General features: G+C 40.0%; 1 long non-coding RNA gene across 2 annotated transcripts in view; it reads right to left on the reverse strand.

Annotated features, from left to right (window-relative positions):
• Window positions 1–634: 634 nt before the first annotated feature.
• Window positions 635–12,279, reverse strand: part of LOC126930210 (uncharacterized) — a 92,863-nt gene continuing 81,218 nt past the window's right edge. For both annotated transcript variants that reach the window (XR_007717477.1, XR_007717476.1), the window contains one exon: window positions 635–11,780. This is a non-coding gene — a long non-coding RNA (uncharacterized LOC126930210). The remainder of the gene's footprint in view (window positions 11,781–12,279) is intronic.

Consider the following 12,279-nt stretch of genomic DNA (forward strand, 5'->3'; position numbering starts at 1 on the left):
CTCTATTTTTTTTTTTTAAAGGAAGAAAGTTAAAAAAAAAAAAAAAAAGAGGGTGTGATCAAGTGTGCCAGGTACTGCTGACAAGGTGAGGGAGAGGAGGCCTGAGAACTGACTATTGGATGTAGCAACAGGGAGGTCATTGATGACTTTGACAAGAACTATTTTGATGAAGTAATGAGGACGAAAGCTATTTGGAATGAATTCCAGAAGGAATGGGAGTAGTTGGACTGGAGGCAGAATAGAGACTACACTTTAGAGGAGTTTTACTCTAAAAGGGAAGAGAAATAGGGTGGTATCTGGAGGAGGATGTGGAGCCAGGAGAATTTTAAAAAATCTTTTGGCTGGGCGCGGTGGCTCAAGCCTGTAATCCCAGCACTTTGGGAGGCCGAGATGGGCAGATCACGAAGTCAGGAGATGGAGATCATCCTGGCTAACATGGTGAAACCCCGTCTCTACTAAAAATACAAAAAACTAGGTGGGCGTGGTGGCGGCGCCTGTAGTCCCAGCTACTCGGCAGGCTGAGGCAGGAGAATGGCGTGAACCCGGGAGGCGGAGCTTGCGGTGAGCCGAGATCGCGCCACTGCACTCCAGCCTGGGCGACAGAGCAAGACTCCGTCTCAAAAAAAAAAAAAAAAAAAAAAAAAAAAAAAGAACAACAACAAAACTTTTAAGCGGAAGAAATTATGACGGCACATTCGTATGCTGGGAATGATCCAGTGGAGAGTAACAACTTGATGATACAAGAGCAGGTGGACAATTGCTGGAGCAATGTCTTTAAGTAGGTAAGAAGGATGGGCTCCAGTGCATAAGGGGCAGGATGGGTCTTAGCTAGGAGCCTGAGCTATTCAATCATGGCTACAGGAGGAGACACGCTGGGTGTTTGGACATAGAGACATATACGTGGGTTGGAGGACAGATGCCCACTCTGGCTCATCAGGCCTCTTGCCGGCAGTTAGTACATTTGACAGATGAAAGTGTGGTCCGTGGTTCTTGTGCCATGTGCACCAGTGTGCTGCATGAAAGGCCAGCCCTCTCATTCTCCCCTCATGGGTACACACAGACATGGGCTCTTTCCAGGCCTTTCTTCTTGTCCTCACCACTTACTTTTGGTAACATAGCATTACATTTATGTCCATTCTGCAGTTTAAGAAATCTTGAGCTGAGACAGGCATAGCCATTGACATAAGGTCACACACTGATAAGTGTTAGATCAGAGAAATGAATAGACATTTTGACTGTTTCTGGGTTCTTTCACATCGTTATCAGGTGTAGCCAAGGAAACAGGGAAGTTTTTCTTCTGAAGAGTCTGAGATTTGATGTCCATTCAGGTGCACAGGGGCACCTTTACCAGATGGAGAGGAGCTCCAGGTAAGTACAATGTGCAGATGGCCTTTGCCCCATTTGCTGAGAAGAGACTTGGAGCATTGGGGAGCTTCTCTCCTCATCATAGCCTTTCAGGGACTGCACTCTGACCACATTTTCCTGTCTGCCCGTCCTCCTCCATCAAAGTGGAGTCAGCACTCCACTTTTCCCTTTTGCTCCTTATATTTGGGGAGAAGCAGGGTTTATGTGCACATTCAGTTGGCCCAATCAGAGACTTTTTGAACCTGGAAAAAGCCATTGTAGGACTTCTGGTCGAATCCTCTCCTTATCTACTCCACCTTCTTCATTTGCCTATGTTGGCATCTCAGGCACTATCTACTATCTACTTCTAGTACTTTCTACCCTCAAAACAGGAAAATATACACACACATGCGTAGGAGCGTACACACATACACACACACACACACACACACACACGCAGAGCTGCTTTGTTCCCTTTTGGAAGGAGCTGTAAGAAAAATTGTGAGGGTTTAGCCTGAAAACTCTCCCTGCTGTTCCCAGGGCTGTCATTGCAATCATTATTTGGACCACTGGAGGCGGGGCTTTGGCATGCATCTGGCAGTCACTGTAAAATGCATTCCCCTCAAAATCTGCTACTTTATATTAGGCAAGTTGTACACTCCAAGTAGTAGGTGTTTTCTGTTACACATACATAGTGTATTAAGTCTCAGTAGATGATTGTCATGCTATGGCTAACCAGTCTGAACTCTTAATTATAATGAGGCATTATTAAAAAGGTTCAGAGGTATAGATGGATGAAAAGGGTGTTTCACGTATTACAATAGGAATCACTTAAATAATATATTTAGATGAATCTTAAACTTGCCTTACAAACAGAAGTTAAGGTTAAAAAGAATTTAGAAAAAATAAAGTTTTAGAGTGTTTGAGAATGTGTATATAAAATGTTTTCAAAGCCATAATATGGATGCTCTTATGGCTCAGAAGCATGCCTACTAGAACACATCTCAGAATGAGAGATGTTTAATTCTATCGCCTCCCAGAAAGTTTTGCAGGGTTTCTCACTTGAATTTGCTTCCCTTTGCAACCTCTTGTCCTGAAGGCCCCCTTCCTACCTGGAAATACTGAGGCATGGGTGTGATGAGAATTAATCATTTTGAAGAGAATGAGATGATGACTTTATTAACATTTCCATATATGCTGATTGTGTGTGTGGCGGGGTGGGGGCTGGGGTGGAGGCTTAAGGCAAAAGCTAGAATTAGTCATATGAATTATGGGCTTGTTTGGAGACTGGGCCGCTCATGCTCCCAATCAGTGCCAGTAAATCCTGCAGACGGCTTCAACACCACTACTCTGTTTCTATCCCACTCATATAAAATTCCATGCCAAGGTACAAACCACAATCCTCCCTTTCTTGGTTTTTCATGCAAAAACTATTTTAGAATAAATTTAAATGTCAAACCTTGAAGAACTTTGAATAGTGGAGGCTTCAGCTCATTTAGTTCACAGCATAGCTAAAAAATTAAAAAAAAATTAGGATGAAAGTATTAACATTTTAGAGGCCTATACTTTTCCACTGAATTTCAGTTCCAGAGGAAGACAAAATTGCTATGTTGGAAGACAGGATAAAAGAAGAAATACTGAGAAAAGCATGAATGTCAACAGCAGCACTTTCATGCTCAGGAGAAGCCCAGAGGCCCCGTGTGTGAATAACATCGCAATGGCTGCTTTATGCAGTATGTAAATAAACACAGTCCCCACACCGTTTAAAATATTCAACACTGACCTACACAGGCCTAGACATAAAATGCCAGTCCAGACAGATGTTTGTGAATATACACACATAACACATTGCAGGAAGAACTTGGTGCCTTTTTCCAAATATTTTGTTATGTACACATTTCAGATTAGAAACACTTTTAGTGTTCACAGTCTGAGCAATGGAAAACATTTTTAATCAGTCCTAGACAGCAGGAAAACTTCCTGCAGGAGTTCTACAAGATTTATTCTTCATTTAACAGATGTTTATTTGAAATTGAAGGCAGGAAGCTATATGGTATGTCTCTAGCTTCAAAGAGCTTAAAATGTGGCAGAGACCTTTAGGGGAGTTTGGTCATCAGGGAATTAAAGATAACTTTCATACAGCTATGTGAGAAAAGTACAAAATCATAAAAAACAAAGAAGAGGCCACAGTTATGATTCCAAAATGACAAACTAAAAAAGAACATCCAGGCAAGAACCAAGAACCAACAATACCATGCATTAATTATTCGAGTGTTTCCTATGTTACAGAATGTGTTCCAATGAACTTTGAGAATCTAATGCAAGTTATGGGCCCAGAATATCCATATATCCTCAAACATTTGCCCAAAATGTCAGGGATTTTATGTCCTTGACAATGTCTGAGTCCTTGGGCGTTGTATTTTAAATCTTTTATAGTTACATTTGCCATAGTTAATGTGTTATAACTATTTATACTCCTGTCTCCTCCATTAGAGTACAAGCACTTCTAGCACAGGAGTACATTATGTTGTATATTTTATCCACACCCCTTTCTGTTTTGCATTGTGCCTGATGTGTAGAAGGTAGTAAAAATGCTGACCACCCACTTGCCTACCTACCTCAGTGTTCAGGTGTTAGGTGAATGCAGCATCTTCCAAATATTAGTCATTTGAGTAACACCCTCACAATTTTTGCAGTAGTTGCTTACCACCTGTATTATTTTACAAGATTATGGTTTTTGGTGATAGACAGCATTAAATACTATAAAATTTCAGAGTTGAGTATGTTATTTTCATTCCATTTCCTTTTAGCTTAACTCACACCAAGGAGGCAGTCCTAATTTAGTTTTGGTGTATCTTTAATATCTCTCTGACATTTGGGGATCTTCCTTTGGAAGGAACACAGAGACTTTTGAAGGCAGGATTATCTGGCTAGAAGTGAATAACATTACTTTGTTTCTTCTTTCATTGTGGTTAGTTTTATGGAAAGTGATAGTAATTTTCTATTTATAGAAGTGAGAAAAATTTTTTTAACACAGACTTAAGTTTTAAAAAAAGAGTTTTAAAGAAAAGCATCACATCAGCTATCTATTGCTGTGTGGACTACTTCCAAAACATACTGGTTTAAAAAACAATGACTTATTTGGATTCTATGAGTTGGCTGGGCTCTGCTAGGCAATTCTTCTCTCCATGAGGTCTGCTGGGGTCCTGTGGCTTGAGAGTTTGGTTGAGGCTGGAAGGACCAAAATAGCTTTATTCATTGCTATGGTCTGAATGTTGGTGTCCTCTCAAAATTCAAAGGTTGGAACTCAAGACTCAATGTGAGAGGTGAGACCTTTAGGAAGCTCTGCCCTCATGAATGGAATTAGTGCCCTTATAAGAGAGGCTTGAGGGAGCCTGTTTGCCCCTTCTGCTATGTGAAGATGCAGCAGGAAGGCTCCATTTAGGAAGCAGAGCAAGCCCTCACCAGACACTAAATCTGCTGGTGCCATGATCTTGAACTTCCCTGCCTTCAGAACTGTGAACAGTAGATTTCTGTTGTTTGTAAATTACTCAGTCTAAACTATTTTGTTCCAGGAGCCTAAATGGACTAAGACACTTGTATGTCTGGCAACCTAGCTGGGGTGGCCAGAATGGCTGCAGGTGGTCAAGCCTCTCCCTGTTTAGTGGTATCTCATCACTTCCTAGTGATGAGAGACCACATGGAGCTTTTTAACATCATGGCTGGATCTAAAGACAGTAAAAAAGAAAAGTACAAAGTCTCTTAAGGTCCAGATCTAGAAGTCGCAATGTGTTACTCCTGCTACATTTTATTGGTCAAATCAAGTGACAAGACAAGTCCAGATTCAAGGGGAGGAGAAATAGACTCCACACCTTTTTGGGGGTTTAATGACACATATGTTCAGAAATGGAAATAATCTTTGGTAAAGATTTTACAAACAATCTACACAAATTGTTAAGTACATAGTAGGATAGGTTGAGCAGATATGGCAAAAATTGTGAGGGTGATATTCAAATGACTATTTGGAAGATGCTGTCTTAACATAACATCTAAATATTGCAGTAGACAGTAATTTGATGATTTTTAGTACCTTATACATACTAAGCACAGCAATATAAACAAAGGAGTTTTATGAAAAAGATAACATGATATAAACTTGTCCTAGAACTTCTTACATTCTAGTGAAGAAGACAGATACATAAATAAATATAACACAGTTACCATGATGCATGTTTCAGTAAAGGGTTTGAAATATAGAGTGCTGTCATTTTATGTAAAAGTCTGAGTGCAAATGGATTTTCTTGGGCCCATGATTTGTAGCAGGTCTCAAAATTTTTAACTGTGAAACCCTAAAAGGACCTAAAAACACTGAAGAGACACGATGGTGTGAAGCACAGAGATCAAAGCTACTAACAGTAGTGGTAAGGAAAAGGTTTCACAGAAGTGGTAACATTTAAAGATAGGAAAGAGGGAGGATGGAGGAGGAAGAATTGGCATGAGTTGGATGCCAGTTAAATGTGGGGAGATGAGATGGATGTAGAGGAAGGAGAAGAATTAGGAATGTGGGGGAATTGAAGAAAGGGAAAGGGGAGCAGGCAATTAAAGGATGACAATTTTCTAGCTGGGGAAAATGGTAGATGGTAGAAAATATAGGAGGAAGAATGGGTTTTCTAAGTACGCTTTCCAGAATTCAGTTTTGTCCAAGTTGTGATTGAGATGCCCATGTGATAAACCAATAGACAATTGGGCATGCAGGTCTGAAACTTGCCTATCTTGTGCCAGGCACCTTTATAGGAATTGCATATAGAGCCGTGAATATCCTAAAGATATTCACATTCTAGTGAAAGTGAATACAAAATACAAATGTTATCAGAATTCTTAGATTCTAATGTGGTTGGCAGGGAGTGGGGGGGGGGGCAGAGACAATTAGTGTGTAAAAAAGTCAATATAAATTTTACCCACTGTTAAATACTAAGAATAAAGTAAATTTAATTAATGGGATAGAGAGGTCTGGGGAAGCTACTTTATCTAGAGTAGTATGGAAATTGAAGGCAGCTTTTTGAACTACAACTTAAAGTGGGAAGGAGGCTGAGCCTCTTTAGTTTGATAAGGTAGGACAATTGTACCAGCAAGAGATTAACCGTTGTGATTTAAGCTGGTGTCCCTCAGATACCACATCATTGTGAGGAACTCTTCCCCCAGCACCTCTACCCACAGACATCTTAATCTTCCCCGTCTAGCAACAGAACCATGTGGAGCAGATAATGAGTATAAATAAAAATCCATTCGTGTGTCCAGGACACCAGAGGAATGGAAACTTCAGGGAGAGAGGAACTATGAGAGTTAGGAAGAGAATGTAAAGAAGAAAATGGCAGGGGGAAGTCACTCACTGACCACTGGTGGGATGGACATACACATGGGGCTCCCAAAAGTCTGGGATTGAGCCCCACTCCCACAGTTAGTATCGAGGAATGAGTTAGTCTAGAGATGACACTCCCAACTCCTCACCACACTTTGGATGTTGTACAAGATGGATTACATCACTGTCTGAGATGAGTTACCTCACTTGAACTTGAGTGAAGAGACTTGAGTAAACTTAGATTGTACAATATTCTGGGTTTGGGGTATACTGACTTGAGGTAGTGATGGGACACCATCTTCCCTCCCCACCCACTTGCACATGGCTGGACCCTCCAGTGGGGAAGATAGAGTGAGAAGAGAGTTGTCTCTGGACCAATATACCACCAGGAAGACTTTGTCTCCTGACATCTCCACTTCACCCATACTAAGGTAAAGGTATTCAATATTTAAATAAGTAGTTTATTATAATATTCTGATTTTCCAGTTATTTATGAACGTACCTGCCCCCACCCCATGAGGAATGTGCACAGTGTTAAGTAAATCATTCTATTTCAGTGATTCTGACCACATCTACCTTGACTGGTACCACGATGTCTCTCTAGATTTAAAGTGAACAAGGATAAATTAGTTCATGATATGTATTGAAATTATAGAATCTCATAAAATAAAACCTTCAGTGATTGGAACATATTATCATTTTAGAGCTTGTAAAGGTGTCAAATGTTGGGCAAAAAATAATTTAAATGATTGGATCTATTATCCTTTTTTTTTTTTTAACCTTAGGTAGAATATTAGTTCACCACCACAGCCTTTGAGTATTACTGGATATTGTGACCACAAGTGAGCGATGTGGTAGCTTACTTGTCACAGCTCTACACCTCTTTCTGAGAGAAGAGGTTTGGGTTTGGGAATATTTTAGACCATTATTTTTCTGCCATTTCCTGTTGTCGCCAGGATTCAATCTGTAACTGGGGTGTTATTCAAAATACATATGTTATCAGAGAGGAATTAATTCCTCAAACACAGGCACTCTATAGGACTCTTAAATGCTAAAAAGTACATATTAGAGAAAAGTTGGAGAAAATTCAGGATTGGTGGTATGGTGCTGCTGTTTTCCTTTAGCCCATTATTTGTGACCTTGACTATTTCAATTATGATGTAAATCCATGGAATCAAATCACTGACATGTTTATGATTTGTAGTCACATTTGATAGTTATTTATACTATAGAGGTGGCAAGGACACTTTCCACACACAGTGTGCCTCCTGTCAAGAGAAAATGAAAACCTTCCGGTAAAGTCTCAGAGCACTGGCAGGAGGCTTTGTGAAGTCCAATGGGGCTTTTAAAATGGGAATCTGAACCATCCATTCCAAACTTAGTGGAGTGAAAAGATAAGGGAAAGGTAGTAGTGTTGGCATCCCTTGTGTTGGTGAGCTACTACTACCAGCAGTAATAACAATACACCTGGTGGTTAGCAATTACCTGGTGTTTCGTGTATTCCAGGGACTGTTCTAACACGTTCCACACATTAACCAATTCGATTCTTGCAACAACAATTGATGTCATTAGTGCCTTCTTTTTACAGGTGAGGAAACTGAGGCCCAAGAGGTCACACATCTACTAAGTGGAGAAGCTGGGATAGGAATGAGTCCTGACAGGTGAATAATGCTGATTATAAAAGTGAGAAAGATAGGATTTTTCTGTAAGTGAGAAAAATCACTTGACAGAAAGTTGCTCCCCTGCTGAAGCCAATGTTAGCTCTGAGGAGGACAGATGCCAACCTCCTAGCCCCAGGCCTCACAGCTGCCGGGACTGGGCCCCCAAATCTGAGAGGCGGCTCCTGACTAGGATAGAGGCTGCAGGGGCCGCTCCTGAGACTCCACTCATCTCCAGCCTCACACATCCCAGAATCAGAAAATGTTTGAGCTGGAAGGATGCCTAGGGATACACTGAACTCCCTATGTTGCAGAAAGGGCCCCAAAGCAGCACATAACTTTACAGGGATTATTTTTATTCCTTTGGTTCTGGGAAAGGAGACTTTTTCAGGGGGAGTTGCGATGAACTGAGCAAGAATCTGGAGCTCCCATTTTATTTGTACCTCTTGTCCTTGACCAACAGGAATCACAAGGATAAAAGTTAAGATAAAAGGAAAGAGATACTACCAAGCTTTATGGAGAAACATATGAACAGGAAGGAGACTTTCAGGCAGGATTTATTTATAGTTCTGTGGGGACTGTATGGATCTGTGTTTATGGGTATGGAGCATCAGGAGCTGTGAAGTTTCAATTTCTTTAATGTTCTTAGTTGGTGCCCAGGAGGATTCATTATTTTAGTTTTCATAATGATGCAATTAGGAAAAGTCAGAAACATCAGAATATCTCATTTGCTCCCAGAAATTCTTGTTGCCACCTCTTCATGAGTGTGACTGTCCTGGGCATTCCTTGATGTTCCACATTTTGGACGTGGGAGCATGACGATGCCCTGGACCCTTGGTGTGGACTGGGCCTCCACTCGGGCATGTTGGAGAGAAGGCAGCTTCCATTGCTGCTGTGTTTCATCTCAGCCCTGTTATTACTGTGCCCAGGAAATCGTTCCCTTTGCCACTTCCTAATTATGCCTCTGGATACTTTATGGTAAGGGTGACATTTTTCTCTTGACAGGCAGTATTATAGTATAGAACTGTGCTTGTCACTCTTTACTGCTTTTAATAACCACAAAATCTCTTACAAGATGTCTGGAGCTTCGTAAACATATGTTTATGGTACCATTTTATCTGTCCTGAAATGGTCAAGGTCATAGATAATGTGCCAGAGGAAGGAAGACAGTGAACACACTATTATAAATAGACGTGTAGCTTGAAAATGACCCTTTCAGACATGGGGACATTAGTTGGCAATAAGAAAGGAAGTGATGAAATGTAATAACAATTTTATTTTATTTAGGAAAGTCTCCAGGGGTATGCCAAATGCTTCCTATTGTGTTTAATCTGATTGGCATTTTGGCATGTTAGAGGTTTAAACATGTATTATAGTTATTTCATTACAATGAAAAGTGAATTAAAAGATAAGAATGAAGCAGAAACGCAGTTTGAATAGTCAAAAATTAGCATATGATACATAATTTTATCTTAAGAAATCTAAGTGACACATGTAAGAACAGTGTACCTTTCATTTGTCATTCTGAATTTTTAGAAACGTAGGCATGGGGGATCATTTTAGGTAGTACTGAATCCCATTTCTTTTTCTCTTGCTCTCATTCATGCTCAACAGAAACATTTTAATAATGAAAGATCTAAAAGGTATATTAGCTTTGTTATTTGGTGCTCAAAAATGTTCCCATGACATTGGTTTACACTTGCCAGTATATGGGTGGATGGTTTGTGCTTAGAACTGCTAGTATCTGGGGAGAGAGAAAAGCAACAAAAACAGTATCACGCTCAACAACAGCAACATCAAAAGCGATGACAATAGCATTAGTTGGTGTGTCCATACATGTTAATGTTAACCCTTTCAATACCTTGTTTAGGCAGTATTGAATTAGTAGTAGTAGAAAGGGTCAAGAGTTAAGGCATTGAGGTTAAACCTTGGGAAAATTAACGCCTCTCGGAATTTCAATTTCTTCATTTGTAAAGGAGGACTACAATTGCAGTAGTAATAATCATGAATACTGCCCATTACATAAATAATGCATATAAAGCGCTTTGCACAGTGCCTGTTTTATGATTACTAGCTGTTACCATCATCATACTCATCCCCATTTTTCAGATGAAGAAGCTCGGTGCAGCGATTAACAAAGCTCTGAAATGAAAAGCAGGAGTTGAGCAAGGAGTTACCTGACTCCTAAACTCTTGCTGTTGTTGAAATCCCACCACCTTATTGCATTAGGGAATATTGCTTTGTGAGAAAGGAGGGTGTGGGAGTGAGGTTTAACTTTCAGGCCAGGAAGCTAATTCTAATTTTAGGAAGAGGTGACAAGGATGTGAGGAAAAGCAATTATTTATAGTCAGGCCACAAGGGCCTCGGATTTTGCCTCTGATTGGCACTTGTCTCCTTTTGCATTCCTGCCTTCTCCCACTGGTGTTGTCCTTTCCATGCATCATGATTTCCCAATGCTAGGAAAATGTTTAATTGGGTAATTACCCAGGTTCAGTTCTCTGAACTTGCTTAATTCCCTGGATAACAAAAAGAAGGAAAGAGGGGTAACTTACCAGTCAGATATCTACCCCCTTTCTTTATGTTATATAGACCTGGATGCTTAGCTTGTTTGTGCAACCCTAGTCAATTTGCACAGCTTCATTTGTACCATTTTTTTGGAAGAGGCAAAATAAGTTCTGTTCTCAAAATAGAGTCACCACAGGTGGAAACATAACACTTATAAGTAGTTCCTCTGGTTTTCTATCTATTCAGTTACTTTTGTGCTAAAGAGTGGGCATTTGAGTTAACTATAACTTATTGTATATTTCAAAATCAGATCGGAATTGAAATGTTCCTAACACAAAGAAATATTAAATGCTTGAAGTGATGAATATACCAATTACCCTGATTTGATCATTATGCATTGTAAGTTATCAAAACTTTATGTGTGCCCCATAAATATGTACAATTATTATGTATCTATAAAAATTAAATAAAAACATACTGAGCCAAAAAATAAAGAATAAGCATTTGTACTGTACAACTCCCCACCCTGTGCAAAAACTTGAAAGGAGACATGCTCTTTGAGCTTGAGGATTCCTTTGCATGACATCCAGTGAAACTTAATTTACACTTTTGTCTTTCTAAGTGTTCTTAGAAAAAAATTTCTCTGTAGTATAATTTCCTGGTAGGGATTAGTGAAACCGTCTCCTCATTGGCATTAGTTGCTTTTCCCTCTGTGTTCTTATCTCTTGCATTAGATTTAGTTGTTTGCATGCTTGCTTCCCCCCTTAAGAGTGTAGACTTCTTGCAGACAAGGATGAAGGCTTCCTCCTCTTCGCTTTCACTGTATCTAGTACAGAGCACGACTCAGTAAATATCAGAGCACTTAGATAAGTTGATTATACTGACTTGGATTAAACCTTTTTTGCTGCCATTACCTGATGAATGAAAAGGAGAAGGGAACAGAAATAACTTTACCAATTCCGGTATCTTTGGCAGTCATTGACACAAGCATAGGGTGTGGAAGGGGTGGAAAGGGAGAAAAAAGGGCAAAAGAGCAGAAAAATACAGAAAGAAACTGAAGATTAAAAAAAGGGTGGGCTAGCATAGGGAATATATTTTACATCACCAATTATTTTTGGTACAACCCATCTTGAGCCAGTATGCCCCGCTATTACCCCAGCCACAGGTGTCTTCATTTTTTTTTTTTTTTGCTTAACCAAGATAATGAATTTCAGTGGACTCTCAAATCAGAAAGAAATGGGACTGAAACATTTAGGCAGTGAAAAGTGTCACTATTTTTCCTTCCTGTAACCAGGTCAAGAGTTCGGGTAGGAACATGGAGCCTGAGCTAGTAAATTTGAATATCTGATCTTCCAGGCTGGGACCAATGAATAGTGGTTACTGGGAAAGGAATTGCAGGAGGTAGGATCAATT

Source organism: Macaca thibetana, chromosome 11 (genome assembly GCF_024542745.1).
Source record: "Macaca thibetana thibetana isolate TM-01 chromosome 11, ASM2454274v1, whole genome shotgun sequence".
NCBI lineage: Eukaryota > Metazoa > Chordata > Mammalia > Primates > Cercopithecidae > Macaca > Macaca thibetana.